Genomic DNA, 25,399 nt, shown 5'->3' with positions numbered 1-25,399 from the left:
CTTTTTTTTTTTAAGATTTTATTTATTTATTTGACAGACAGAGATCACAAGTAGTCAGAGAGGCAGGCGGGGGCGGGGGTGGGGAGCAGGCTCTTTCCTGAGCAGAGAGCCCAATATGGTGCTCCATCCCAAGACCTTGAGATCATGACCTGAGCCAAAAGCAGAGGCTTTAACCCATTGAGCCCCCCAGACCCCTGTTGGGTTATTTCTTAGGAGAAAGTACTGTGCTGATGGCCTTGCTGGAGACTGACACACACATATGAAGGGTTAGTGCTATATGTAACTTGTTATTGTGGAGTAAGGCTATAGCAGATGTGTTGATGTTTATGGGTAGCAGGTGGGATGTGTGAAGGGGTACTGAGAATATGCTCTGAAAAACTGGAACTTGGGGTATACAGAGCAATGAGAAAAGGTGTCTGTTCTCTCAACTCACCAATCACTGAGGAGTTGGTCACTGAAGCATGTCCACTAAAACTGCAGCAGGTGACTGATGTCAGCCTCCATACAGTGATTGTATGAAGTGACCTCAAAGAGAAATAAAAAATGGGAAGAACAAAAACCAGTAAAGCAGAGACATCTAAGTGATATTTTAAAAAATCTGATATGATAGGAACATAATGTATTAAGAAGATCTAATGAAATGTTCATAGCAGCAACGTGCACAATAGCCAAACTATGGAAAAAGCCCAGATGTCCTTCGAGAGATAAATGGATAAAGATGATATGGTGTATATATACAATGGAATATTACTCATTCATCAAAAAAAGTGAAATCTTAGCATCTGCAATGATGTGGGTATTATGCTATGCAAAAGAAAGACAGTTATCACATGGTATCACTCATATGTGGAATTTAAGAAATAAAACAGAAGATCATAGGAGAAGGGAGGGAAAAATGAGGGAAACAGAGGAACACAAACCATAAGAGACTCTTTAGTATAGGAAACAAACTGAGGGTTGCCAGCAGGGAGGTGGGTAAAGGGATGGGATAACTAGGTGAGGGGCATGAAGGAGGGCATCTGATGTAATGAGCACCGGGTGCTGTGTGCAACTGATGAATCAATGAACTCTGCCTCTGAAACTAGTAATATACCATATGTTGATTAATTGAATTTTAATTTTAAAAAAAGATGACCTAATGAAACCTATCTTATTAGTTCAGATGAAAGAATGAACACTTGAGGTCATATTATCCCCAGGCTCAACTGACTGTCCAGGGAACAGGTAGAACCAGGCTCAGGAGGTACGAATGCTTGCTTATCATCCAAAGGAACATAAAGAAATGCAATCCCATTAGCTTACACAGGTATGAGTAGTTAGTTTGAACATGTCCAGGCAGCTAGTCAGCAGGATCCTGAACACACAGGCACCAGATGCACCTAATGAAATCTCTTCTATAAGGACAAATATAGTTTTCAGATTCCAAGTCTTCTGAGATGGAACAGACCTCTGTGGGACAAGATGAGCAGCACCAGAAACAACTAATATCTGTTAACATGACTTTGTGGACCTCTAATTAACTGTCCACCTTCTTAGGAGACCCTGCCCCCAATTTTGCCCTTTAAAACCCTCACTTGAAAGCCATCTGTGAGTTATGACTTTTTGAGCACTAGTTCCCACTTCCCCCAGGTGGTGCCATACCTTTTAATGGCCTGTCCTTGTCCACTGCAAAAGCTCAGTGTGTTTTTACTGGTGGTTTTTTTTGTTTTGTGTTGTTTTGTTTTTTCTTTTATTGCTAAGGGGGTGTGGGGTTGGACGAACTCTCCTTTGATTTGTTCTCCTGCAGAAAACCTTAATTTTTACAGTGGTAACAAATTATACCTTGTGAAGCACAAGTATCTAGACAACTGCTTGCAAGTACATATCCGGTCTACTTTTTCTATCTATAATCCCTTGTAGTGAACAAGTTTTGGAGCGTGTCTTGAAAGCAGTCTGAAAGACTGTCTCCTGGGCTATGGTCCTTAGTAAGACATGGAATAAAGCATTTACTAATCTACTTTGAGTTGGCTTTCTTTCTGACCATAGGTAGAGAACAAAACATCACAGAGCTGGAAGGCACCAGAATGTTCCTGCAGCAGCTTCTCTGGTCATCTCTTCCTAAAAGGTGGCCAGTGGGTAGCAATTCCAGTCATGCCTCAGGGAGACAGCGCCAGGAAGCTGCCCTCCAGTGTGTAGCCAAAAGAGGGAACCCAGAACTGGAGCTCTGACATGGCGAGGACATACAGCTCTGTGGTTTCTATTTCCAGTGGGTTACCTAGATTCTTGGCATCCATTTTCTAGTGGTCCTGGGCCACAGAGTAAGAGGCCACAGGCCTATGAAACCTTTGGATCTAATCAGTCTACTTTGAAAGTTGGTGACCATCTCTGTCTATAATCTCTGTAGATTTGTTACTGAACCTGGACTGGATCCTGACAGAAAAACCAAGTGGCACTTGGAGACCTTGGAGGATCAGAGGTTTATTTAATGCCGGAGGGCTCAGAGAAGAGTCATCTCCCAAATTCTGAACCCAAGCACAAACAAAGGGGGTGTTTTATGCACTTTCACTTCCTTATCCATGTCGCTGTTACTTCCTTATCTGTGGCACTGTTGCTCCTCCAGCAGGTGGGGCAGGAGGGAAAACCCGGAATGGTCCTACTGCCGGGACTGGGATTTCCCCTGCTGGATTGGCTGGCCATTTTGGAACCCAGCTTTCCCTTAATCATTCCCCTCTTTGATGCCCCTTTAAACATCTAGTTTAGAGAGCATCATCTTTATTTTCCAAGGGGCAGTAATGAGTAAGGAGTGACTGGAGTCTGAGCTTGGCAATTTGAGCCATGATAAACCTAGTAAGGGCATTAAGAATACAAGGACCAAATGAGGAGGAGCAACACACCGGGTAGCAGAAGACCAGGACTGACTGGAGTCAGGAAAACCATAGTGAAATGCGCTTAGGAGTAGATAACAGAGGGCCAGTAAAAGTGGGGTCCATGACCTTAGAGGGAGCCATCATGGTTAGCCTGACAGCAGATAAAATCTGTGGACAAGTAAGTGTAGTAATATACCCTAGAGTCACCCAATAAACGACAATAATGGCAAGTCTCAGGAAAGTCCAGTCAGAAGGGGCAACATTGTAGAGTCAGATTCCTAGGATGAGGGATATCACGCTGATAAGAGCTAGGGACGACAGCAAGCAGGTGTCCTTTAGTTGGTGGGGTCTCATCGAAGGTGAAGCTGGAATGGGTCTGCAGGGTTTGGCTGGACTTTCCACTGGTGAAGCTACTTGTCCAAGTGATGGGCTTTGTTCTCTCTGGAGTTGTGGACCCACCCTCTGGGGTGAAACCAGAGGGCTTAAGGGCAGTAGGGGTGGTTAGAACAACAGTCCACTGTCCACTGTGGTTTGAGGGGTACCTTTTCCACTTTTTGACCCAGACTGAGTCTCCTGCCTGGAAGGAGTGTACCTGGGATCCTAAGGAGATTGGGGCCCTCTCATTGGTATACTTTTGTAATTTATTTAGGATGGCCCCCAGGGCCTAAAGTTGTCTTTCTATTTCTTTTTTTTTTTTTTTAAAGATTTTATTTATTTATTTGACAGAGAGAAATCACAAGTAGGCAGAGAGGCAGGCAGAGAGAGAGAGGAGGAAGCAGGCTTCCTGCTGAGCAGAAAGCCCAATGTGGGGCTCGAACCCAGGACCTGGGATCATGACCTGAGCCGAAGGCAGCAGCTTAACCCACTGAGCCACCCAGGCACCCCTCTTTCCATTTCTTTATCCCCAATCTGATGTAAGCTTCCTGGAGGCACTCCCCAGGCACGGTGGAGGCCATCCATACACTAAATCAAAAGGGGAGAAACCTAGCATCTCAGGTGCGCAACAGGCACACAAGAGGGCCAGGAGTAGCAGATCTGGCCATGGGAGGTTAGTTTCCTGACAAAATTTTGCTAAGGTTCCCTTGAGAGTATGGTTCATCTGCCCTACTTTCCCTGAGCTTTGGGGGTAGTAGGCAGTGTGGAGTTTCCAGGTGATGTTGAGAAACTTGGTCAAGACCTGTACAATGTCTGATACAAATGCGGGCCCATTTTCACTATGGATTGTTAATGGCAGGCCAAACCGGGGCACGATCCTCCACAAGAGAGCCTTGGCTACTTCCTGGCTTCACTCTGTTCTGGTTGGGAAGGCTTCAACCCATCCAGAGTATATACATACAATTACTACGAGATATCTGAACACCCTGCTTGGCTCCACATGTGTGAAGTCTATTTCTAGATCTTTGAAAGGGGTTACTCCCATCCTCTGGACACCTAGCAGGGGCTGTGGTGCAGGCCAAGCATTATTTTTAGCACATGTTATGCATTGCTCACTGGTTGCTTGGCATAGTGCCTATAGCTGCCTGATGTAGTAGTACTTTTTGAGGAGGGCCTCTAATGCAGTTTTTTTTTTAGATGAGTGAGTTGGTGGTATTCATTGACTAGATGCCCTCCTGTTGCTGTTAGAATGAAGATGCATCCTACTGGCATCACCCACCATCCCTTTTCAGTCAGCATGGCCCCCTCCACCATGGCCCATTTTCTTGCTTTGTCAGTGTAACTGGGTGGAGGGACTTCCTCTGGGGGTGTCAGGGCCATGGTGAGGGAAGGGGTTCTGTCCATGTCCTTACTGGCTGTGGTCTTGGCAGCCTCATCTTCCAGACAATTTCCCTGTGCTGTGGGGTCATCTCCTTTCTGGTGTCTCTTGCAGTGCAGAACTGCTACTTAGAAGCTAAATGGCTTAGAGGAGTTTCAGTATCTCTTCCTTGTTTTTGACAGCTTTTCCTATGGCGGTTAGGAGGCCCCTCTCTTTGCAGATGGCCCCATGTATATGCACAGTAGCAAAGGTGTACCGAGAGTCAATGTAACCGTAGACTGACTTGCCTTCACTGAGGGTGAGGACTCAGACTAAGACATATAGTTCAGCCCATTGTGCTGACCATTCAGCTGGTAATGCCTCAGCCTCTAGGACTTCAGTGGTTGTGGTCACTGCATAACCCGATTCCTGGGCACCCCCTTGTTGGGTAACTGCTCCCATCCCTGAACAGTGTGAGCTCTGGACTCTTTATGGCTTGATCCTGTAGATCTGGATGGCTTGCATAGACTTCATCAGTTACTTCGGAGCAGTCATGGTCTGGTTCCCCCTCTTCCATGGGGAGAAAGTTGCTGGGTTTAATGTCCTTACTGTTTCAAGGGTGACCCATGCATTTTTGCAGAGGAGCCCTTAGTATTGTGCTAACCGAGAGCTGGAAAGGAAGTGGTGCCCCTGTGTGTTCATGAGGGTCACCACTGCATGTGGGACCTTGACGTTCATTTCTTGCCCCAGGGTGAATTTATCTCCCCCTGTAGCTGCTAGCACCTTGAGGCACGGTGGCCTTCCTGCTGCCATGGGGTCTAGTTTCTTTGACAGATATGCAACTGACCATTGCCAGGGCCCAACAGTCTGGGTGAGTACCCCTAGTGCTATCTTTCTTTTTTCATATACAAAGAGATTGAAGGGTTTTTCTATATTTGGTAGGCCCAGGGCTGGACCCCACCCTAAGGCAGTCTTTATCTCAGTGAAGGTGGCTTCTGCTTTCTCAGTCCAGACAGGGGGGTTTTGATCTGGTCCCCCTAGGAGATCATATAGGCATCTTGCTATTGGTGAGAACCCAGGGATCCAGATGTGGTAGAACCCTTCAGCCCCCAGGAATTCTCGTAGGCCACTTTTTTTTCTCCTGGGCCTGTGGCAAGGAGATGATGACTTTTTTCTCTCTGGCCCTAGTTCTCTCTTCCCTTAGGTGAGGAGGAAATGAGGTATCCAACCTGTTGTTGGCAGATTTATGTCTTCCTCCATGAGAATCAATATCCTGAGTCTAACAGGAGCTGTAGGATGGCCTTTGTGCTTTTTGTGCAGTCTTCTCGTGTGTCACTGGCGAGGAGGAGCTCATCCACATACTGGAGAAGGGTGCATCATGCGGCCTTTCTTGGGAACCTGGTGAGGTCTGCAGCCAGTGCTTCCCCGAAAAGGGTTAGTGAATTTTTAAACCCCTGCAGGAGGCATGTCCAAGTCAGTTGCATCTGGTGCCCTGTATCAGGTTCAGTCCTTTCAAAGGCAAACAGTGGCTGGCTCTGAGGAGCTAAGTGGAGGCAGAAGAAGGCATCCTTTAAATCTAGGCAAGTGAACCATCTGGCTAACCCTGGGATTTGGCTGAGGAGGGTGTATGGATTTGGGACCATTGGGAACAGGGAGATGGTCACCTTGTTGATGGCCCGCAGGTCTTAGACTGGTCGATATCCCCCCTCTTGGCTTCTTAACTGGCAGAGTTGGGTATTCTAGGCTGACTGGCATTCGACTAGGGTACCTACTTTCTTTTTTAAGTTTTCGCCAGATGTTCTTGGATGCCATCTTAGCTTTTTGTGGAAGGGCGTATTGCCCTTACCTCTTGGGGTGGATTCCTGGGATCAGTTCAACAATGATAGGGGCCCGATTCTGGGTTAGTCCAGGTGGGTTGCCTTCAGCCCATACTGAGGGGAAGGCAAGCCTGAACCCCGGCAGGCTGCTTGGCTGGGTCTGGATGCAGAAGACTCCATTCTTCTTCCCTCAGCATGGTAATTGCTAGTACCAGAGACCCCATCTACTCTTGCCCTGGGTTCGTTCGGAGGCTGGTGGGCCCAGTGGGCTCAAAGATTATTTGCGCCCCAAGCTTAGACAGTATGTCTTGGCTCAGGAGGGGGATGGGGCAATCAGGTATATAAAGGAATTCATGTTGGACCTTGTGGCCCCCAAGTTTACACTGATGAGCCTGGGAAAGTGTTGTTGTTTTGCCCATGTCCTGGTGGCCCCAAGGATGGTCACAGTCCTTTTGTTGAAAGGGAACACTGGGGAGGTGACAACAGAGTGCTCAGCCCCAGTATCAACCATAAAAGTCACTGGTTAGCCCCCTACTTTTGTTCTGACTGTGGGCTCATAGGGGCCAAGGAGAAGAAAGCCCATTCCCCCTCAGTCTGAGTCTACTTCTGCAAGGCCTATGAGGTCCCTCTCCTTTTCTCTGTATTAAATAGGGTGCAGAGTAACTATTGGCAATCTTCCAAGGTTGCCTGATGAGTCTGGGAGAGGGATTTTATGAGGTCTACTATAGCCTGTGGTTTCTCAGATGGGGTAGGATGGGGTAGGATGGGGTGTTGTGTCCAGTTGAGGGGGTCAGTGGTGGAGAAAGGCGGATAATACATCATGGAATGGCTGGATTGGACTGACCCATCTTTATCGTGCCTCTCAGTTTCTCGAATCTCAAGTTTCAGTTTCAAACACTAGCATCTCAGTTTTAAGCACCAGCATTTGGAGGGTGCTTGGCCTGGTCTGGGCTGCAGCCTGGCTGCTGGTCCCAGAGAAAGTGGATCCTCTGGGCCTGGGTGCCGGGGAGACTGATGGTGGTGGAGTGTCTGGAACTGGGAGGCCAGGTGTAGATGGCCTTAGGGATGTGTACGGAAGGGGCAGGATTGGTTTATCCTTGGGATCTCTGGCTAGGATCTGTGGAGGCTGGAGTTTCTATTGGTCTTTTTTTTGGGCTGCTTGGATGAGGCAATTAAGACTCTGGCTATTGCAAGCAAATTGTGCCCAGGGAGAAGGGTCTGGGAAATTCCTAGCCAGGAGTCAGTGTATGCAAACTGGTCACCGTGTCCTGGCTTTCCTGTTACAACTTGCCACACCTGATGAACTGTTGGGACATCCAGTGTCCCTTCCGAAGGCCATCCAACATTAAAGGTGGGCCATTTTAACTCACATGGTGTTTTCAATTTGCTGGGATGCATCTTAACTCCTTAGTCTTCTGAAAACCCTGTCTTGAAATTTTGGATCATAGTCCTGAGGACCATAGGTTTACTCTGCCCTGCTCCCATAGTGATGTTCCCGTATGCAGTGGCGCAGGGACAGACAAAATGTGGGTGCCTGTTCAAAGGAGAGACCAATAAGATGTCTGCCTGTCTGCCCTCCCAGAGGAGACTTGGGTGCTCTTAGCCATATGGAGTCCATATAAACCCGGACTGGCACCCAGAAGGGCTCGCCACAGACCCTATGAAGTCACCACAGAACCAGGTTGGGGCCCCCTCGGACTCCGTTGTCTCAAGACCGTGGAGCCACAAACACAAAGAGGCCAGCCATTCACTCATTCGCACCGAAGTTATTGCAGTTCCTCCCCCGCTGGGAGGCCCTGACTATGGAATTCCTTTCACAAATTCCTTCCTGTCCCCCCTTTTTGAGGGCGGTGTTCTTGACCTGAGGAATTCACCCCCCCCCATCCTTACCTGTGAGACCTCCAAGAGGTCTCTGGGAGGTGACTGGTCTCCCCTTCCACCCTCACGGGTGGGCCTGACTGGGTCCTGGCACCCCAGGCTTTACCGAAATCCGATGCCCGGACCAGGTCCTCACCTGCCAAATCTCCTTTGAATCTGGTGGGAACAGCAGGGTGGGGCGGTTGAGGCTACTGAGTGGGAGACTGCCGAAGATTAGGCAGGTCACGCCTTCTCCATTAGGACCCCTTGTTGTATCACCACCATACCCGCTGCCCTCAAACCGCTGGCAACAATGGGTCAGCACGGTTGGGTTTCCCGGTCAGGGAACCAAATGTTATGGAACCTGGGCTGGATCCTGATGGAAGAACCAAGCGCACTCGGAGACCTTGGAGGATCAGAGGTTTATTTACCGCCAGCGGGCTCAGAGGAGAGTCATCACCTAAGGTCAGATCCCCAAGCACAAACAAAGGGAGTATTTTATGCACTTTCACTTCCTTATCCATGGCCCTGTTACTTCCTTATCTGTGGCACTATTGCTCCTCCAGTAGGTGGGGCAGGAGGGAAAACCCGGAATGGCGCTCGTGCCGGGACTGGGATTCCCCTGCTGGATTGGTTGGCCACCTTGAAACACAGCTTTCCCTTATAGACTAAGGCTACATCCGGGGCTTGGCAATGATCACGGTTTTTAGGTGCAGCTGTGTCCCTTTTCAAACGCTTGGGGACGCCTCTTTTCCTGGAGATGCACTCATTTATGCCCTGAGGGCACTGTCCTGTGTCGGCGGGAGCTCTGTCAAGGCCTCCAGACAGCCTGGGTGTGTTGGCTTGAGTGAGCTCTGGGACGTGCCACCACACCGCCACACCACCGGGGGGAGACAGCCGCTGGAGTGGAGGTCTGCGGTGGGGGGAGGGACGGAGGGCACGACGGGAAGAGGGCCGTGTTGCGGTCCAGGCTTCGTCACAGGAAGCTGAAGGCGTCCAAATCCCAGGAGCCCCAAGGCGCTCGTTAGCTGAGCATCAGGACTCCTGCGTGAGCACACCGCGGTTACAGGAGGGTTTGGGCAAGGGTTGGAGTGTGGAGTGGTTTGGCGTCATAGGGTTTCTTTTTTAATACTTGGTAGAGTGGTACACTTTTCAGGCCATGTTTATATGGGAAAAATTGTATTTATATTTACAAAACTCACACTTTAAACAAAAAGATGTGCTGAAAAAGTCGGGAGTTAATCCAAAGTGATAGAAAATCAGAATTTTGAGCAGATGTCTTGCACAGCCAAAATGTTGGGCATCTAGTATGCTGCAGGTTGGAGGAGGGGCCCCACCGCCTAGTGCACAGTGTGATCCTGTCACTGGATTCTGGTCCCGAACAAATTTTCCAGAGTGCCTTTAGTATTGAGGCCGTGTTTTGCCTAAAACTGTGCAATGAGAGAGTACTGAAAAAAATAGTGAAATAGCAGAGCAATTGAGGAAAGCAATTAAATGGAAAAGATGTTACTTCATGCAAAGCCAACTTTTTAAAAAACAAATTGTTAATGATGTTTAGTGATCAGAAAGATGTTTTGAACATCTAAATTCTAAAATGATACTTTGATAATTATAAAAATTATGTATATAATTATATATATTATATAAATATATAAGTATATAATTATAAATTATAAAGCAGTTTTACTGCTTTAGTTTCTTTTTAGGAAGGTGACAGCATTGTGCCGAAAATCCTAAGACTGGCACATGCAGAGGAAGGGTTAGTGTTGTATATAACTGGTTATTGTGCAGTCAGGACACAGTGGTTGTGCAGGTGTATATAATGTGTGGGGTGTGTGAGGTGGGGCATAGGGATTTTCTCATTTAAAAATAATGCAATCTGGTGAGCATTTGTGCAATACAATATTCAATTTTAGGAATGGACTATGGATGTTAAGTAGGAGGTGCTTTTAGTAATTTATTTAATCTTTACCACAGAGAGATTAATTAATTTCCCAAAGTCACACAGCTAGTTAACGGTAGAACCATAATTTGAACCCAAGAAACCTAGCTCTAGTGTTTGTGCTCTTAAACTCAACTCTTTGTAGTTTCTAAAGAACAGTTTCAAAATGGTCTCATTTTATTTATTTATTTATTTAAGATATTTTATTTATTTATTTGATAGGTAAAGAGAGAGCACTCACGCAGGCAGAGGGAGAGGGAGAAGCAGACTCTCCGTGGAGCAGGGAGCCCAATGCAGGGCTCCATCCCAGGACTCTGGGATCATGATCTGAGCAGAAGGTAGGTGCTTAACCAACTGAGCCACCTGGGCGCCCCCAAATGGTCTAATTTTAAATCCTTAAAGAGACGACAGCCACGACTGTGTTTTTCAATCTCAAGAATCCAGTATTGGAAGAAGAAAACCTTTTTGCCTTCATCTGTAGGATGTCCTTGTTCTCTCTCCCTCACCAGTTTCATCCCTGCTTCCCCTTTCAAATCAAAACCCTGTAGTAGAACTCCAAAATGCTTTGGGCATGTGTAAACAGAGGGGACTTGTGTGCATCTTTTTGATGTTTATCAGCATGTTCATTGTGATTTTTTTCAGGGTAACAGATCCTTAGACACAGTAAGGTCTAAAGAATAAATATTTTAGGTTTGGCAGGCCATATGATCTCTGCCACAAGGACTCAGCTTTGCTGTTATAGGGTGAAAGCAATCCTAGACAATATATAAATGAATGGGGCATGGCTGTGTTCCAAAAAAACTGTTGACAAAAACAGGTGGCCAAATGGACTTGGCTTGTGAGTCAGGCTGTAGTCAATCCCTGATCTAGATCTTTGAGTAATGTCTATATCATTTTTCTGAATAATAGTTAATGTGTATCAACTGGATGCTCTGTGTCAGGCACTGGGCAAACACATTAACATGTGGACTCATTCAATACTCACAATAACTCTATGATGTAAGTACTTTTAAAATTCTATTTTACAGATAAGGAAATAAAAATGTACAGAGTTTAAATTACGTATCTCATAGGCAGAGCTGGGGCGTCAGAGGTTTTGCTATAAAATACATTCTATTAGTAGGTCACAATAAGGTTATTGTTTTGTAAGTATGCCAGTATTATTTTATTTGGATTTCATTACTCATTCCAATACACTTGGAAACTTATCTGTTACCATTCCAGTTATCCATACTGCCTTTTGAGGTCTAGTCTGCAGTTTTTGCTTGTGGGTTTGACATTTCTGTCCTGCACCTTTAAATTTTTTTTTTTTAAGATTTTATTTATTTATTTGACAGAGAGATCACAAGTAGGCAGAGAGGCAGGCAGAGAGAGAGGAAGGGAAGCAGGCTCCCCGCTGTGCAGAGAGCCCCGGGGCTTGATCCCAGGACCCTGGGATCATGACCTGAGCCGAAGGCAGCAGCTTAACCCACTGAGCCACCCAGGCGCCCCTGCACCTTTAAATTTAAATAAAAATCCTGATTGCCCATTTTGCATTTGATGCTTAGCATGTAGTCATTAATATTTATATAAGGCTTACAAAACCCTATTTGTTTATGGCTGTGAACATAAAAGATCTAATGACTTTGAAGAACACTTAAGAGCAGTATCTAAATATTTAGGGATAAGTGTTTTTGGAAACACTCGACAAACTTAAGTGGAAGCTGCAGAGACAAGATTACTTCTCTCTGCAAAAAAGGACCAAAGACAAAAGACCATCCTGGGAACTTGAGGTTTTCTTTTTTTTTCTTTTCAAGTATGCACGTGCCAGCTGAGAAAGCTGGAACAGATCAAATAGAAGGGTGTAATTCCAGGGGCACAACTGACATCCTTTGTGAGAATATTTGGTCTTTCACCAAAGCGTAGTGGCTCTAAATTTGATGTCTGGTGATTCTTACAGACACAATGATATCAGTAAGTAAGCAGGCACTAGAAATCATCAGGAAATAATTTTTATATGCAATAAGATATGTGTTCTTTTAAAGCTGTTTTAACTTAATGAAAAAAGTAAAATTTATCATACAATATAAGATGTATCTAAAAGGAATAGTCATTCTATTTAGAGTTAGAGTGCAGGGTACTCATAAGAATGTCAGAGTAGAACTTATTTCATGGTAGTTATTTTTTTAACTGTGGAACAGTTTAAACAAAGGCCTCAAGGAATACATCAATCATGTTATTTTTGTGTCAAACATTCTTGATTTTAGCCTTTAAGTAGTATCTCTGTTTTCTAGTAAAAACAAAAACTAAAGTCCAGAATATAGAACCCTGCTTAAGGCTTTGTAATAGATCAGGACAGAGGTGCTGACTGAGTCTAGGTTTCCTGAATGTTTAGCAGCTTCTTACACAGCTGGATTGAACAAATAGCTGATAGAGAAAATTAAGTCATTTTAGGCAGGAGTTTCTGGTGGTTTCCCCCTTTGTTATTTTTTTTTTATTCAATTAGAATAAATAAGTATGGAAGTTCGCTGAGCATTATAATTGTTTCAGTTTTTGAATGTATTTTCTTTGTAGCCTAAATATATTTCACTGCAGAAATTGACATTAGATAAAGAAGTCACTTTTGCCCACTGTCATTAGGTCACTAATATGAATACAGTTCTTGTGAACATCAAAATAAAGAATCAGAGAATGTGAGAGATGAAGGGGACTTTAGAGACCATCTAGTATGCAAGGTTTCTCAGCTTCAACAATAGTAGCATTTTGGACTGGATGGTTTTTTTGTTTGGGGAAGTACAGTCTTGTGCTTTGTTGGGCACCAGTAACCCTGGTCTCTATCCGCTTAAATGTTAACAGTTACCCCCCCACCCCCAGTTTCATCTGTGACAATAAAAAATTCTCAGTATTGCCAAAGCTACCAGAGGGTGGGGGAGTGGTAAAATAATGTCTTACTGATGTTTTCTGAAATAATAAACTTTTCCTCATTTACCTAGTTAGTATCATAAGTAAGTCTAGTGTACCAGAGGTAAGAGAAAATGAATAATTGAGTTATGGATATAATTTAAAGCCTGACATTAAATAGAATTGACAGATGGAAAACTTTCATTTGGTAAGTTTATTCTTGCTTTTATGGTTCTTTCTATTTTGTTTAATTCCTGTTTCTAGGACCTTCAGATTTTGCTCTACATCAGTGGATGCAAAGTCACTAAATATACTGTTTAATTCAGCTTTTTTTTTTTTTTTTTTTTGGCCGCAAGACTTTCTCAGTGAAGGAAGCAATGTGTTGATTTGCACTCTAATGCAAGCTGCCATCTCTTCACTATCCCATAGCAAAAAGTTCACAGACAAGCACCAGTCTATGGTCCCCTATTTGATAGTGCTAATACAGATGATCAAAGTTTCAAAGGGGGCTCCCTATCTTGGTCCTATTTCTTACTTTGGAGCTTTGTTCTCTGCCTGGCATATTCACAAAGCACACCATATTATTAACTGTACTAAATTGATTAGATGTAAATAATTCTTTGTTAATTCTCTAAAAATTAGAGAATATTTGCATCTTTAGGAGAATATTTAGGACGCGATGTTTTGAGATAGGCAAGTCTCTTGATGGCGTCACTGATTCAGAAATTGATTAATTCTGTAAATATATATAATTCCATATATATATATATATATGTATATACAACATATATATACATGCATATATATAGAGAGAGAAGTAGGTAGGCAGTCAAAAAGAGAAGAAAGAAGAGTGTGTGCAGATTCCAAGGCAGGAAGGGATATGGTACCCTCCAGATTGGGAAGAAGTTTCCTGAAGCTGAGACTAGAGTTCAAAGGGGAAATGAGGCCTTGAAAGAATAACAGAAGGCAGATGCTGGAGAGCTTGTAAGCTAAATTAAGTAGTTTGGATTTTATCACAAGGACAATGGAAAGCCAGTGATGATTTGATAGAGCTTTAACAAAGAATATGGAAAGCTGTTTCCATGATCCAAAGGATTCCAGTTTTTTTTCTGTTGCTTTCATCTTAGAACTGGTCTTAAAAGTGATCTAGTAGAGAAGAACTAAATCATAATTATAAGGATATCAAATAAGTTATTTTTTAACTGTATGAGTGTTTGTGGAATGTAGCCAAGCTGAACAGTGATAACATCAGATTGTAATTTCGCACAGATACAAGAGGATATTTGGTTCAGAACCTAACAGCCAGGAAAAAGATCTAGGAATGTGACTACATCTTTTAGGCAGGAGAGAAAAGAAATGGTTTCTAAATTCAACTTAGAAAGCTAGTGGCCACAATAATTTCTCTTAGCATTTGAATAAATAACCTTAGCCCTAACTAGAGCATGCACATTGGAAAACAGTCACAGTTTTGGAGAAAGCTGCTGTCTGTTCAGTTTTTGTTCTGCTGATGGAACAATCTGTTCCTGTTATGGTGCCCTGCTACCTCGATGAAATAGAGAGATTGCAAGCTGTACAACTGGGAAACCAAAAAAGTCAAGCTGTCCTGACTTTTCTGGTTTAGCCTTTGAATTGTCAACTGAGCTCTAAACTAGGACATGTTGAACACAGGAGAAGGCTCCTATTGTTAACCCCCAAATATAGAATGCTTATTACTTTTTCCTGATTTAATTAAACATATGATTGTTCTTTGCAATATGAAGAGAGTATCGCCATTGAATCAGAGGATGACTAAAATAATATCATGGTGCTCTTTGATGTAAAACCAGAGTTTATGTAAGAGAGTGGGGTCTGGCAATACCTCCTGTCATTTTTCAACTTTAAAGAGTGAGTCTAACTGCTTCCTTTTGTACTTCATGTAGATGACCAAGACAATGAGAACATTATTAATAGTAAATTCTAGTTAGTAATTTTCCCTGAAGCTATTGGACAAAATTCTTTTCATATCATGAGCTAATAAACAGGAATCTAGTATATTATGCATGCTGCCTCTCAGACTTTGAGAGCCAGGAAGTTTTTTATTATATGTTAGAAAAAATATCATTTTCAGGATTATTTTGGGACATGTACATGGTAAAAGTACCATTCAAAATGTTTTAAAATAAATGTTAAATATTTGGCACAATCTTTGGAGTTGCTTAGTTAAGCACAAGGACTTCTGTGAGTTTTTGCTCTAAAATATCAAATTCTTTTCAAATGAGGATTTGAAGAAAATTATTTTGGTTATATTGGCTTCGGTAATAATTCCATTCATTCAGCATGCTTTATTTCCTGCCTATTTATTTATTTATTTGAGGGAGAGAGTGAGCACACACGTGTGGGGTTGGGGGAGAGGCAGAAAGGAGAGAGAGAATCTTAAGCAGGCTCCAGGATATGGAGCCCCATGTGGAGCTTGATCTGATGACCCTGAAGTTATGACCTGGGTCAAAATCAAAAGTTGAAAGTTTAACCAACTGAGCCATCCAGGTGCCCCTATTTCCTGTTTTTTTAAATACTAATTTTGATTCTGAGAAAATTAAAAAAGTGTGTGATGGAGATTTTTCCTTTTACTCAAAAAATAAAAAATCCTAGTAATTTTCATCTTAGTTTTGCATTCCAATTATGAGTTTACATTAAAAAACATCTTTCAAAACCTGTATGTTTTGTTTTTCTTTTATTGTGGGGGTTAGCAAGAAATTGTTAGGCTATGACTAGAACTTTAAGCAGTATTGTCATTCTGTCTTCATGATTCTTGAAAATAGTAGGGGAAATCTCTTCAGTGAGAACAGAACAAAGATAATGTAAGTATTGAAGTTGCAAGGTGAAATATTAAGCTATACTTAAAAATTATGCTAAAATAGGAGTGAAGGAATTGGCCATGGTAGAGACAGGTCTTTCAAGATTGACAGATGGCTTAGAAGAGAGCACTGGGGATAATAAGGACTTTTTTTGGTGAATAGTGGGTGTCTAGACCAAGCTATGTTTTCAGAGGAAAGAGGAATGTGTTGGTTGTTAAGGGGATTTGATTTACTGTTCATGTTTTTTCATTCTCACCTCAGTGGATAGTCTCCACATCTTTCCAGCTGTTTCTTTTTAAGAGGAAAATTTCTAATTATTATTTTTTGGCTCCATAACAGTGATGCACACTAAATATGAATAGTTTAGGCAGACTGATAGTAGTTAGGGTATCCAGCAAAGAGTTTTTCCCAAACTGAGATATTTGGGAAGTTTTTTTTTTTTTTTTAAATTTCTGTTATTGTGGTGAATTAGTAATATTGATCCCCAGGCTCTATCATTATTAAGCATTTCTTCATATAATTAAAGTATTTTTTAAAAAGATTTATTTATTTATTTAGAGAGAGCATGTGGGAATGGGGCAGGACAGAGGGAGAGAGAGAATCTCAAGCATACTCCCTGCTGAGCACTGAGCCTGATGTGGGACTCAGTCTCAGGACCCTGATGTCAGTCACCTGAGCTGAAATCAAGAGTTGGATGCTTAACCAACTGAGGCCATCCGTATAGTTAAATCTAATTGCTTTTTAAAATTTTTGTTTAAGATTTCCCATAATAAAGACTTTTTTTTTTTTTAAGATTTTACTTATTTATTTGACAGAGAGAGATCACAAGTAGGCAGAGAGGCATGCAGAGAGAGAGGGGAAAGCAGCCTCCCCGCCGAGCAGCAAGCTGGATGCGGGGCTCAATCCCAGTATACTGGGATCATGACCTGAGCTGAAGGCAGAGGCTTAACCCACTGAGGCACCCAGGTGCCCCAAGATTTACTGTTTGATTTTTTTTTTTTTTAAGTAATCTGTACACCCAACATGGGGCTCAGACTCATGACCCTGAGATAAAGAGTCACACACTCTTCTGACTGAGCCAGCCAGGAGTCCCATCCACAGTAAAGATTTTAACATAACTTTTCCTTCTCTTTCCATTCATTCCCTATTTCTCAAGCTTCTCACAGTTTTTAATGTGTAATATGTGCAGTGAGTGCTGAACTAGCCACTTCTGTACTTTGAACACAATTTTTACCCTTTCTAGACCCTTCTTTACTCATCCGGAAAATAAGGAGATGAACTAAAGCAGTGTATCTCAGTAGGGATTATCATAAATCAGGTTTTGTGCAGGCAGACTCTGAGGGAGACTTGAGTGCACAAGATTTACTGGGATGTTTGCAAAAAGTGCTCCTGGGATGAAGGTAGGATGGCAGGATGGGGCAGAGGGAGAAGCTGAGTTGCAGTAGGATAGCCAACAGGTCTCAGCCAGTCCTACAGGGAGCCACAGAGAAAGGCCTAAGGAACTGTCTCAAATGGAAGCAGACCTTTTTCATGCCTTTATCTGCCAGATTTCACCTATGGGTTCCTCCTGGGAGGTGCAGTAACCTTGAGCAATGCTCATTGAGGAGCATAGATGTGAACCATAAGCAGACAATATTCCCAGCCACTGGGGGTTTGGCCTTGAAGAGAGGTTCTGGGCAGTATACCAGCTTCTACTACTGCTTGTACTTTGGGCAGAACAATTCTTTATTATGTGGAAATAGCCCAGGCACTGCGGCCATGTAGCATCCCTGGCCCCACCCACCAGGACTATCAAACATTCTCCACATTTCCAAACAACCCCTGGGACCCTGGTTAAGGATCATAAGATATCACTAGGCTGAAGCAGTGCTCAGTCTACCATGGATCTAACGTTGTTGTTTCTGGACGAGTGAGTTTATTTGGGATGAGAGTAGCACATGATCAAAGTTAGAAAAGATCTGGCAAAAGAATGGGTGTATTATGACTCAAATAATGCTGTGCTGAGCCTAGTTGAATATAAATAGTTCTGGGGAATTACCGGCTCAAAGGGCATGAAGATTTCAAAGGGTGTTGCTATGTGTTGCTCTGTGGAGTGGTTGGGCCAATTTATATTCTCCATTGCATTCTAACAATCATATACTTTTATTGTTTTCTCCCTATTAACTGAATCTCTGTAAATTTCATTGTAGAAAGAGTCCAGCAAGATAGGTAAGGACGTGGCAAGATAGGTAAGAAAGCTTGTGTACTATAGGCTAGGCTACTGTGTCTTTTTAATTTTTTAATTTTTAATTTTTTAAAAAAATTTTATAAACATATAATGTATTATTAGCCCCAGGGGTACAGGTCTGTGAATCGCCAGGTTTACACACTTCACAGCACTCACCATAGCACATACCCTCCCCAATGTCCATAACCCCACCACCCTCTCCATACTCCCCTCCCCCCAGCCACCCTCAGTTTGTTTTGTGACATTAAGAGTCTCTTATGGTTTATCTCCCTCCTGATCCCATCTTGTTTCATTTATTCTTTTTCTACCTACTGTGTCTTTTTATCCAGGTTTCACAAATGCTTCCAAGAACCCCTGTGATAACATGAGGAGAGCCAGGCAGAAGGCAGTGAGAGAATTGCTGGGCCCCTTATCTACAATTAATGTTTAAGGAAAACCAGAACATTTAAAAGAGATAAATGGAAATGTTTTAAATATTCACTATACAATTCAAGCTCTCTTGATGGTAAACCTTTATTAGATTAGATTAGTTTAGATTAACAGGTTTGATTAGTTCAACACTGTCTTTTTAGTATCTATTTTGAGTTCAAAAAGAAATATCTGTAGTGAGCCTCATCTTGTTCCCAAGAGGCCAGCTGGTGCTTGCTTTGGCAGCTTCTTTGGAGAAAGACTCAGTGAGTGTGGAGACTAAAATAACAAATTTGTTTTGATATTGAGTGATTCCAGAACATGATTTGAAACTTTAAAAATTAATTGCAGAGGTATCCAGCTATTATCTGTGAACAAAAAAACCTATTGTCCACATTTACACAAAATTCTTGATGTGGTCAATTTCAAGATTTGTTATTTTCCCCTTGTTTATTTTTGTGTTCTGTAATTATAGTTCATCCAGGAAATAATTAGTTTGCCCTCATATTTTAGTGTGTCAGTAGATAATGATGCTTTTCTACATTGGTAGAACATGAGTCAGCCAATCAAGAGCATATGGTGGACACCAACGTTGAGTTACCCATGTCACTTGAAAAACAAGTTGATGTGTGAAGAAACTTATATTTTACTTTGGAAAATATGTACAATTATAAGGGCTAGGTTAAGTATTTTGTGTTAACTGTGTCCCTTGATTTTACATTTTTAGAAGTAACTAATCAATTATCTTAAATATGAAAAAATACTGGGAAGGCAGGTATATTTTGCTATAACAGCAATTCAGCTATAATAGTATTCTGCTATAAAAACAGATTGGTTTTCTATAATTAATGTTTATGGGTCTATTAAAACAGGTTGATATTTTAATCTAGGTTCTTTCATTGAAAGAAATTTAAATAGTTGTTATAAGGGCAAAACACATTTATTAAAGACAATCAGGAACTATGGAAACTAAAGGAAGAGAAGAAAAATATTCATAATCCAATGATTTGTAGACAACCATGCTTATATAAGCCTTGGTTTATATTCCTCTAAGCTCTTTTCTTCTTTTTTGGTTACACCATCTCAGAGTTTTAAAAAAATGTATTTAATTACATATAAAATTGTTATGTTATTAATAATTATTTCTTAGCCTACTTTAATCAAGTATGTCATGAGCAAATATCTAAATTTGGATCCACTTTATTTTTTTTTTTAAAACAAATGAATACCATTTCATACTGTGGAAACACTGTAATTTGACCAATAAATTGAGGGACATTTATATTGTTTTAAATATGCCATTGTTTGGCAGAACATGGTGATGATAATTAACAATACTGTATTACATACTTGAAAATTTTTAAAGGAATAAATTTTAAATGTCACTATATGCACACACGCACACACACTCACAGAATTATAATTATGTAAAGGAATAGAGATGGCGATGTTAAATAATCTTACTGTGGTAATCATTTTGCAATATATACATGTATCTAATTATCTTGTTGAACGTCTCAAACTTACATATGTGATATGTCAATATCTCAGTAAAGCTGGGAACAAATTAAATTTAAAAAGCCACTGTTTGAAGTAATACTTCAGGAATAAGTTTTGTATATAATTGACTAAATGCTTGTTAGATTAGTTCCTTAGAAACTTTCCTAGCAGAATTGCCATGTTTGAAAGCATGCACATTTTTGAATTTGATACGGATTGCCCGATTTCATTCCAGAAAGGTTGTGCAAATTTGCATGCCCATTATTAGTCTATAATCTTCCGCACCAACACTGTGCATTGACAATCATATTGATTTTTTAAAAAAATTTTCTCCATTTATTTTTAAATTTCTTTTTATTTATTTTTTAAAAGGTTTTATTTATTTATTTGACAGAGAGAGACAGTGAGAGAGGGAGCACAAGCAGGGGGAGTGGGAGAGGGAGAAACAAACTTCCTGCACAGCAGGGAGCCTGATGCAAGTCTTGATTCCAGGACCCTGGGATCATGACCTGAGGTGAAGGCAGACACTTAACAACTGAGCCACTCAGGCGCCCCTATTTATTTTTTTAAATTAACATATAATGTATTATTTGTTTCAGAAATACAGGTCTGTGATTCATCGGTCTTACACAATTCACAGCACTATCACATATACCCTCCCCAAATGTCCATTACCCACCTACCCATCCCTCCCACCCCCTCCCTTCTAGCAACCCTCAGTTTGTTTCCTGAAATTAAGACTCTCTTACTGTTTGTCTCCCTCTCTGGTTTCATCTTGTTTCATTTTTCCTCTCTTCCCCTATGATCCTCTGCCTTCTTTCTCAAAATCCACATTATCAGTGAGATCATATGATACTTGTCTTTCTCTGATTGACTTATTTCTCTTAGCATAATACCCTCTAGTTCTATCCACATTGTTGCAAATGGCAAGATTTCATTTTTTTGATGGTTGTTGCATAATATTCCTGTGTGTGTGTGTGTGTGTGTATACCATTTTCTTGGTGTGTGTGTGTGTGTGTGTGTGTGTGTGTATATATATATATATAAAATCTTCTTTGTGTGTGTGTGTGTATATATATACATAATTTAAATTTTACATATATATATATATACATAATTTAAAATTTACATATATATATAAGTTTTTCTTTATCCATTCATCTGTTGGTGGACATCAAGGCTCTTTCCATAGTTTGGCTATTGTGGACATTGCTGCTATAAACATTCAGGGGCATGTGCCCCTTCAGATAACTACATTTGTATCTTTGGGGTAAATACCCAGTAATGCAATTGCCGGGTCATAGGATAGCTCTATTTTCTATAATTGAATTTTTTTTTTTTTGAGGAACCTCCCTACTGTTTTCCAGAGTGGCTGCATCACCTTGCATTCCCACCAATAGTGTAGGAGGGTTCCCCTTTCTCCAACATCTGTTGTTTCCTGATTTGTTATTTTTAGCTGTTCTGACTGGTGTGAGGTGGTATCTCACTGAGGTTTTGATTTGTATTTCCCGGATGCCAAGTGATGTTGAGCACTTTTCCATGTGTCTGTTGACCATTTGGATGTCGTCTTTGCAGAATTGTCTGTTCATGTCTTCTGCCCATTTCTTGATTGGATTATTTGCTTTTTGTGGATTGAGTTTGGTAAGTTCTTTATAGATTTTGGATACTAGCCCTTTATCTGGTACATCATTTGTGAATATCTTCTCCCATTCTTTCAGTTGTTTTTTGGTTTAGTTGACTGTTTCCTTTGCTGTGCAAAAGCATTTAATCTTGATGAATTCCCAATAGTTCATTTTTGCCCTTGCTTCCCTTGCCTTTAGCAATGTTTCTAGGAAGAAGTTGCTGCAGCTGAGGTTGAAGAGGTTGCTACCTCTATTCTCCTCATGGATTTTGATGGACTCCTGTCTCACAACAAGGTCTTTAGTCTACTTTGAGTCTATTTTTGTGTGTGGTGTAAGGAAATGGTCCAGTTTCATTCTTCTGCATGCGGTTGTCCAGTTTTCCCAACACCATTTGTTAAAGAGAGTGTCTTTTTTCCATTGGACATTCTTTCCTGCTTTGTCGAAGATTAGTTGACCAGAGTTGAGGATCCATTTCTGGGCTCTGTATTCTGTTTCATTGATCTATGTGTCTGTTTTCGTGTCAGTACTATACTGTCTTAATGATTACAGCTTTGTAATAGAGCTTGAAGTCGAATTGTGATGCCACCAGGTTTACTTTTCCTTTTTCAGATTCCTTTGGCTATTTGTGTCTTTTCTGGTTCCACACTAATTTTAGAATAATTTGTTCCAGTTCTGTGAGAAAAGTTGATGGTATTTTGATAGGGATTGCATTAAATGTTTAGATTGCTCTAGGTAGCATAGACATTTTCACAATATTTGTTCTTCTAATCCATGAAGATGGAACGTTTTTGAAGTGTCTTCCTCAATTTCTTTTAAGAGTATTCTATTGTTTTCTGAGTACAGATTCTTTGCCTCTTTAGTTAGGTTTTTTCCTAGGTATCTTATGGTTTTGGGTGCCATTGTAAATGGGATCAACTCCTTACTTTCTCTTTCTTCTGTCTTGTTGTGTATAGAAATGCAACTGATCTCTGTGCATTGATTGTATATCCTGACATTTTACTGAATTCCTATGTGAGTTTTAGCAGTGGGTTTTTCACATAAGGTACCATATTATCTGCAGAGAGTGAGAGTTTGACTTCTTCTTTGCTGATTCAGATGCCTTTTCTTTCTTTTTGTTGTCTGATTGCTGAGGCTAGGACTTCTAGTACTATGTTGAGTAGCAGTGGTGATAGCGGACAGCCCTGGCATGCTCTGTTTTTCCCCATTGAGAATGATACTTGCTGTGGGTTTTACATGGATGGCTTTTATGATATTGAGGTATATACCCTCTATCCCTACACTGTGAAGAGTTTTAATCAAGAAAGGATGGTGTATTTTGTCAGATGCTTTTTCTGAATTTACTGAGAGGATCATATGGTTCCTGTCTTTTTCTTTATTAATGCGTTCTTTTATATCCATGTTAATGAGGGATATTGGTCTGTAATACTCCTTGGGATTATCCTTTGGGATAAAGGTAATGCTGACCTCATAAAATGAGTTTGGAAGTTTTCCTTCCATTTCTATTTTTAGGAACATTTTTAGCAGAATAGGTCTTAACTCTTCTTTAAGTGTTTGGTAGAATTCCCCTCGGAAGCCATCTGTCCCTGGGCTCTGGTTTGTTGGGAGATTTTTGATGACTGCTTCAATCTCCTTATTGGTTATGGGTCTGTTCAGGTTTTCTGTTTCTTCCTGGTTCAGTTTTGGTAGTTTATATGTTTCTAGGAATTAATCCGTTTCTTTCAGATTGTCAAATTTATAGGCATATAGTTGCTTATCATATGCTCTTATAATTGTTTGTATTTCTTTGGTGCTGGATGTGATCATTCCTCTTTCATTCATGATTTTATTTTTTAAGATTTTTATTTATTTGACAGACAGAGATCACAAGTAGGCAGAGAGGGAGGCAGAGAGAGAGGAAGGGAAGTAGGCTCCCTGCTGAGCAGAGAGCCTGATTTGGGGCTCGATCCCAGGACCCTGAGATCATAACCCGAGCCGAAGGCAGAGGCTTTAACCCACTGAGCCACCCAGGCACCCCTCATTCATGATTTTATTAATCTGGGTCCTTTCTCTTTTATTTATTTTTTTAAAGATTTTATTTATTTATTTGACAGAGAGAGATCACAAGCAGGCAGAGAGGCAGTGAGAGAGAGAGGAGGAAGCAGGCCCCCTGATGAGCAGAGAGCCCGATGCGGGGCTCGATCCCAGGACCCTGAGATCATGACCTGAGCCGAAGGCAGCAGCTTAACCCACTGAGCCACCCAGGCGCCCCCCTTTTTCTTTTCTTTTTGGTAAGTCTGGCCAGAGGTTTATCAATCTTAATTCTTTCAAAGAACCAGCTCCTAGATTCTTTGACCTGTTCTTCTGTTCTTTTGGTTTCTATTTCATTGATTTCTGCTCTGATCTTTATTATTTCTCTTCTCCTTCTGGGTTTAGGTTTTATTTGCTGTTCTTTCTCCAGCTTATTTAGGTGGAGGATTCTGTTGTGTGTTTGAGACCTTTCTTGTTTCTTGAGAAAGGCTTGTATTGCTGTATGCTTTCCTCTTAGGACCACCTTTGCTGTGTTTTTGAACAGCTGTGTTTTCATTTATTTCCATGATTTTTAAAAATTCTTCTTTAATTTCCCAGTTGACCCATTCATTCTTTAGTAGGATGCTCTTTAGTCTCTGTGTATTTGAGTTCTAACTTATCTCTTTTGATTGAGTTGGAGTTTCAAAGCATTGTGGTACAAAAAAATGCAGGGAATGATCCCTATCTTTTGGTACCAGTTGAGACCTGATTTGTGACCCAGGATGTGATCTATTCTGGAGAATGTTCCATGTGCAATCGAGAAGAGTGTATATTTTCTGTAGGATGGAATGTCCTGAACATATCTGTGAAGTCTGTCTGGTCCAGTATGTCATTCAAAGCCCTTGTTTCCTTTTGATCTTCTGCTTAGATGATCTGTCCATTGCAGTGAGTAGGGTGTTACAGTCCTCTATGATTCTAGTGTTAATATTACTGTGTTCCTTTAATTTTGTTATTAATTGGTTTATATAATTGTCTGCTCCCATTTTACAGGCATAAATATTTACAATTTTTAAATATTCTTGTTGGGTAGACCCTTTAATTATGGTATAGTGCCCTTTATCATCTCTTACTACAGTCTTTAGTTTAAAATCCAATTCATCTGTTATAAGGATTGCTACCACAGCTTTCTCTTCATGTCCATTAGCATGATACATCGTTTTCTACCCCCTCACTTTCAGTCTGGAGGTGTCTTTGGATATATAATGAATCTCTTGAAGAGAGCATATTGATGGGTCTTGCTTTTTTATGCAGTTACAAGATACCCTGTATCTTTTGATTGGGGCATTTAACTCATAGACATTCAAAGTAACTATTGAAAGATATGAATTTAGGGCCATTGTATTGCCTGTAAGGTGAGTGTTACTGTATAACTGTATGTTGTCTGTGTTCCTTTCTGGTCTGTATTACTTTCAGCTCCCTCTTTGCTTAGAGGACCTCTTTGAATATTTCTTGTAGGGCGGGTTGGTGATCACAAATGCTTTTAGTTTTTGCCAGCCCTGGATGTTTTTATCTTTCCTTCTAATTTCAATGACAGCCTAGCTGGATATACTATTCTTAGCTGCATATTTTTCTCATTTAGTGCCCTGAATATATCATGCCAGTCCTTTCTGGCCTGCCATGCCAGGTCTCTGGGTGTTTTGCCAGTCTTATGTTTCTACTGTTGTAGGTTATAGACCTCTTGTCCTGAG

General features: G+C 41.3%; 1 protein-coding gene and 1 pseudogene across 1 annotated transcript in view; one reads left to right on the top strand and one right to left on the bottom strand.

Moving 5' to 3' along the window:
* Positions 1–5,391, bottom strand: part of LOC125094071 (tigger transposable element-derived protein 1-like) — a 28,108-nt pseudogene extending 22,717 nt beyond the window's left edge.
* A 3,840-nt stretch (positions 5,392–9,231) lies between these two features.
* The window catches only part of IQCM (IQ motif containing M), a 486,594-nt gene continuing 470,426 nt past the window's right edge, over positions 9,232–25,399 (top strand). The window contains exon 1 of the mRNA XM_047717608.1: positions 9,232–9,353. The gene's annotated coding sequence lies outside the window, so the exon portion shown is untranslated. The remainder of the gene's footprint in view (positions 9,354–25,399) is intronic.

The sequence above is a fragment of the Lutra lutra genome, chromosome 2, assembly GCF_902655055.1.
Source record: "Lutra lutra chromosome 2, mLutLut1.2, whole genome shotgun sequence".
NCBI lineage: Eukaryota > Metazoa > Chordata > Mammalia > Carnivora > Mustelidae > Lutra > Lutra lutra.
The sequence above is the reverse complement of the archived record's forward strand: the minus strand, read 5'-3'. Positions and strand labels throughout refer to the sequence as shown.